The following is a 6,000-nucleotide window of genomic DNA, read 5'->3' on the forward strand; positions in this document are numbered from 1 at the left end:
GATAAAAAGGAACTTAATTGATATTTTTTTGATGTCTGGAAAATGCAGACCCCCTAAACTACTGGGAAGCTGTAAACTGGACCTTTTAATAGAGGGTCTTTTTTGTTCCAAATGAAAGAACCAAACTAGCCATTCTTTTAAGTGTTTGTTGGGTGAAAATGACTGGAATCATTCGTATTGGGTAGAGCAGACGAGGAAGAATGTTCATTTTGAGCAAGGATATTCGGCCAAGCCAAGAAATGGGAAGAGTGCTCCATCGCTCAAGATCCTGTTTGATTTTGTCAAATAACTGTGTAAAGTTAGCTTTGAACAATTAATCAACTGTAGGTGTGATGAATATCCCTAGGTAAACAAAACCTGTCTGTGATCATTTAAAGGGGAAAACACCCTGTGTCAGGTGCCTGCTGCAGATTCCCCAGAGGCATAGCCTCTGATTTAGTAAAGTTGATTTTATAAGCTGAAAAGGCACTAAATAAATTGATACATTGTATAAGGTGGTGTGCTGACATAGCAGGGTTTGATAAGAAAATTAGAACATCATCTGCATACAATGTAATTTTATGTGACTTTAGTCCTATGTTTGGAGCCGATATTTTGGAGTCTCGCCGAATAGCCTCAGCCAATGGCTCAATCACTAGTATGAAAAGTAGTGGTGATAAAGGGCAGCCTTGCCTGCATTTCTAAAACGGCTCATAAGCTTACATGAACTATCAGAAACCTACGGTTAATAACTGCAGGAGCATTTACTTTTCACAATGCACATGAGTATTTCCATATCTACTCCCATCAAATACTATCATCATTCCAGAACACTACCAGACTAGAATATTACAGAAAAGGACTTTTGCCTCCTTATTATTTTGTCAATCACTATATATATAAGAGACGGATACACTTGACAGTAAAAACAATTCTATTGAAATGCAATGCAACTTTGATATCTTTTATTTATGTTTTTAATTTAGAGATATAGCACACTAACAGACTCTTCTGGATGAATGAGCCCATGCTTCCCAATCACACCCATGGGACCAATTAACCTACTAACCCATAGGTCTTTGGAATGTGGGAAGAAACCAACACTGTCACAGGGAGGACGTACGAACACATTGTCAGTGGTGGGAATTGATCCCAGATCATCGTGGCTATCCCTTGAGGTCGAGGATGATGTTCTTCGTTCCGTTGATCTAATGAACCCAGGACATTGGAGTCGTAATAGCTTTATGCTAAACGCTACACTTTGTTCCCAATCCAGCAAGCACAGTTGGTCTGTACAGCACTGGTTAGATATAGAATAAAGCCTGCTGTAGAGTGCCCTGCCCCATCAGTTACTTCCTCTGTTGGTTAGAATAAGGTAAAACCTGCTAAATACTGCTGTTCTGTCAAACCATCCAGGAACTAGTGCACCGTGGCCAGATGTAGGATATTGTACAAACCCCATTTCCAGAAAAGTTGGGATATTTTCCAAAATGCAATAAAAACAAAAATCTGTGATATGTTAATTCATGTGAACCTTTATTTAACTGACAAAAGTACAAAGAAAAGATTTTCAATAGTTTTACTGACCAACTTAATTGTATTTTGTAAATATACACAAATTTAGAATTTGATGGCCGCAACACACTCAACAAAAGTTGGGACAGAGTTAAAATAAGATTGAAAAGTGCACAGAATATTCAAGTAACACCGGTTTGGAAGACTCCACATTAAGCAGGCTAATTGGTAGCAGGTGAGGTATCATGACTGGGTATAAAAGTAGCGTCCATCAAAGGCTCAGTCTTTGCAAGCAAGGATGGGTCGTGGCTCACCCCTTTGTGCCAAAATTTGTGAGAGAATTGTTAGTCAGTTCAAAAGGAACATTTCTCAATGCAAGATTGCAGAGAATTTAGGTCTTTCAACCTCTACAGTACATAATATTGTGAAAAGATTCAGAGAATTCAGAGACATCTCAGTGCGTAAAGGGCAAAGTCTGAAACCACTGTTGAATGCGCGTGATCTTCGAGCCCTCAGGTGGCACTGCCTAAGAAACCGTCATGCTACTGTGACAATTATAGCCACCTGGGCTTGGGAGTACTTTGGAAAACCATTGTCACTCAACACAGTCCGTCACTGCATCCAGAAATGCAACTTGAAACTGTATTACACAAGGAGGAAGCCATACACCAACTCTATGCAGAAACGCTGGCAAGTTCTCTGGGCCCAAGCTTATCTCAGATGGACCGAAAGACTGTGGAACCATGTGCTGTGGTCAGATGAGTCCATATTTCAGCTAGTTTTCGGAACAAACAGGCATCAAGTTCTCCGTGCCAAAGATGAAAACCACCATCCAGTTTGTTATCAGCGAAAGGTGCAAAAGCCAGCATCTGTGATGGTATGGGGGTGCATCAGTGCTCACGGCATGGGTGAGTTGCATGTATGTGAAGGTACCGTTGACTCTGAGGCGTATATTAGGATTTTAGAGAGACATATGTTGCCATCAAGGTGACGTCTCTTCCCGGGATGTCCATGCTTATTTCAGCAGGACAATGCCAGACCACATTCTGCACGGGCTACAACAGCGTGGCTTTGTAGACACAGAGTGTGTGTGCTTGACTGGCCTGCTGCCAGTCCAGATCTATCTCCTATTGAAAGTGTATGGTGCATCATGAAGAGGAGAATCAGACAACGGAGACCACGGACTGTTGAGCAGCTGAAGTCTTATATCAAGCAAGAATGGACAAAATTTCCAATTGCAAATCTACTACAATTAGTATCCTCAGTTCCAAAATGATTAAAAAGTGTTATTAAAAGGAAAGGTGATGTAACACAATGGTAAACATGCCTCTGTCCCAACTTTTGTTGAGTGTGTTGCAGCCATCAAATTCTAAATTTGTGTATGTTTACAAAATACAATTAAGTTGGTCAGTAAAACTATTGAAAATCTTTTCTTTGTACTTTTGTCAGTTAAAAAAAGGTTCACGTGAATTAACATATCACAGATTATTGTTTTTATTACATTTTGGAAAATATCCCAACTTTTCTGGAAATGGGGTTTGTACAATCTAATTCTTCTCAAGTATACTGGTAAGTGCATCCTTTGTCTTTAATCTTTGCCCAGTTTCTGAATCATGAATGAATATTTTAGCATGGACTAGATGGGCCAAATGGCATGTTTCTGTGCTTTAGTGTTCTATTACTATTTGGACCACCAGTTTCACTCCTCCACTGTAATGTCAAGTGGTCTCTTTTGCTTCAAAATAAAACTATCATCACAACATCAAATCAGTACATTCCACTTCTCACTGCTATCTCATTGTATTTTTTATTCCAACTATATCAAGGAAAAAAGAAATGGTAGAAACAAACAATTTTGTGTACGGTTCTGGTTGCCCCATTATAGGAAGAATGTTGAGGCTTTGGAGAGGATGCAGATGAGGTTTAGCATCTGGGGTGTTGCACACAGTTCTGGTTCCCTCACTATGGGAAGGATGTTGAGGATGCAGATGAGGTTTACAGGATGCTGCCTGGTTTAGAGGGTATGTGCTGTCATGACAGGCTGGATAAACGTGGGTTTTCTCTGGAGCGTGGAGGCTAAGGAGAGACCTGATAGATGTTTATAAGATTATGTGAGGCATGGAGTGGACAAAGGGTATTTGTTTCCCAGGTTGAAGCATCTAATACCAGAGGATATGGCTTGAAGGTGAGAGGAGGTAGGTTCAGCGGGGATGTGAGGAGTAAGTTTTTTACTCAGAATCATGGATGCCTGGAATGCGCTGCCTGGCATGGCAGTAGAGGCAAATACATTAGAGAAACTTAAGAGCCATTTAGATGGCACATGAATGTCAGGAAGATGGAAGGACAGCGTTTGGGTGTTTTTGATTTACTTTTTAGCTGGTTTGGCACACTGTGGGCCAAATAACCTGTTCCTGTGCTGTACTGTTCTATGCTCTATATTGACTGCAAAGAATGAAACTGAAAACTATGGAAATCAAAGGCTCTATTGACAGCAGCAATCTTAAAGAAAATAGTTGAATTGGTACTGGACAAATTAATGGGACCAAAATGTCAATGGATATGCTGGCCTGTTTACTAGGAATTTAAAGCAGTATAATGGATGCAATGGTTTTGATCTTCCTGAATTGCCCAGGTTCTTCAAAATTGAAATGGGTGGCCACCGGGAAATTTCAATTCTATTTCCTATTCTTATTCTGTTGTATTAGTCCATGTCCTCCTGTATGGTCACAATGAGAAACTCTCAGGTTGGAGGAATGAAGGGTCTTCGGCCCGAAACATTGACTGTTTATTCATTTTCATAGATGCTGCCTGACCTGCTGAATTCCTCCATTGTTTTGTGTGCGTTACTTTGGATTTCTAGCATCTGCAAATTTTCTTATGTTTATGACCTGCTATTCTGCCTGAGTAGCCTCCAACCTGATGGTATAAACATTAATGTCTCTTAACTGATGCTTCACGAGGCGAGGGAAGAGATTGCTGAGCCTCTGGCTAGAATCTTTATGTCCTCGTTGTCTACGGGAATGGTACCGGAGGATTGGAGGGAGGCGAATGTTGTCCCCTTGTTCAAAAAAGGTATTAGGGAGAGTCTGGATAATTATAGACCAGTGAGCCTTACGTCTGTGGTGGGAAAGCTGTTGGAAAAGATTCTTAGAGATAGGATCTATGGGCATTTAGAGAATCATGGTCTGATCAGGGACAGTCAGCATGGCTTTGTGAAGGGCAGGTCGTGTCTAACAAGCATGATAGAGTTCTTTGAGGAGGTGACCAGGCATATAGATGAGGGTAGTGCAGTGGATGTGATCTATATTGATTTTAGTAAGGCATTTGACAAGGTTCCACGCGGTAGGCTTATTCAGAAAGTCAGAAGGCATAGGATCCAGGGAAGTTTGGCCAGGTGGATTCAGAACTGGCTTGCCTGCAGAAGGCAGAGGGTCATGGTGGAGGGAGTACATTCAGATTGGAGGGTTGTGACCAGTGGTGTCCCACAAGGATAAGTTCTGGGACCTCTACTTTTCGTGATTTTTATTAACGACCTGGATGTGGGGGTAGAAGGGTGGGTTGGCAAGTTTGCAGATGACACAAAGGTTGGTGGTGTTGTAGATAGTGTAGAGGATTGTCGAAGATTGCAGAGAGACATTGATAGGTTACAGAACTGGGCTGAGAAGTGGCAGATGGAGTTCAACCCGGAGAAGTGTGAGGTGGTACACTTTGGAGGGACAAACTCCAAGGCAGAGTACAAAGTAAATGGCAGGATACTTGGTAGTGTGGAGGAGCAGAGGGATCTGGGGGTACATGTCCACAGATCCCTGAAAGTTGCCTCACAGGTAGATAGGGTAGTTAAGAAAACTTATGGGGTGTTAGCTTTCATAAGTCAAGGGATAGAGTTTAAGAGTCGCGAGGTAATGATGCAGCTCTATAAAACTCTGGTTAGGTCACACTTGGAGTACTGTGTCCAGTTCTGGTCACCTGACTATAGGAAGGATGTGGAAGCATTGGAAAGGGTACAGAGGAGATTTACCAGGATGCTGCCTGGTTTAGAGAGTATGAATTATGATCAGAGATTAAGGGAGCTAGGGCTTTACTCTTTGGAGAGAAGGAGGATGAGAGGAGACATGATAGAGGTGTACAAGATATTAAGAGGAATAAATAGAGTGGATAGCCAGTGCCTCTTCCCCAGGGCACCACTGCTCAATACAAGAGGACATGGCTTTAAGGTAAGGGGTGGGAAGTTCAAGGGGGATATTAGAGGAAGGTTTTTTACTCAGAGAGTGGTTGGTGCGTGGAATGCACTGCCTGAGTCAGTGGTGGAGGCAGATACACTAGTGAAGTTTAACAGACTACTAGACAGGTAGATGGAGGAATCTAAGGTGCGGGGTTAAATGGGAGGCAGGTTTTAAGGGTCAGCACAACAATGTGGGCCGAAGGGCCTGTACTGTGTTTTACTATTCAATGTATCTATATGTTAACATCTGGTAATTTCTCCCCTTTCCCCTTCCCTTTTTCCAT

The sequence above is a fragment of the Mobula birostris genome, chromosome 9 (assembly GCF_030028105.1).
Source record: "Mobula birostris isolate sMobBir1 chromosome 9, sMobBir1.hap1, whole genome shotgun sequence".
Classification (NCBI taxonomy): domain Eukaryota; kingdom Metazoa; phylum Chordata; class Chondrichthyes; order Myliobatiformes; family Myliobatidae; genus Mobula; species Mobula birostris.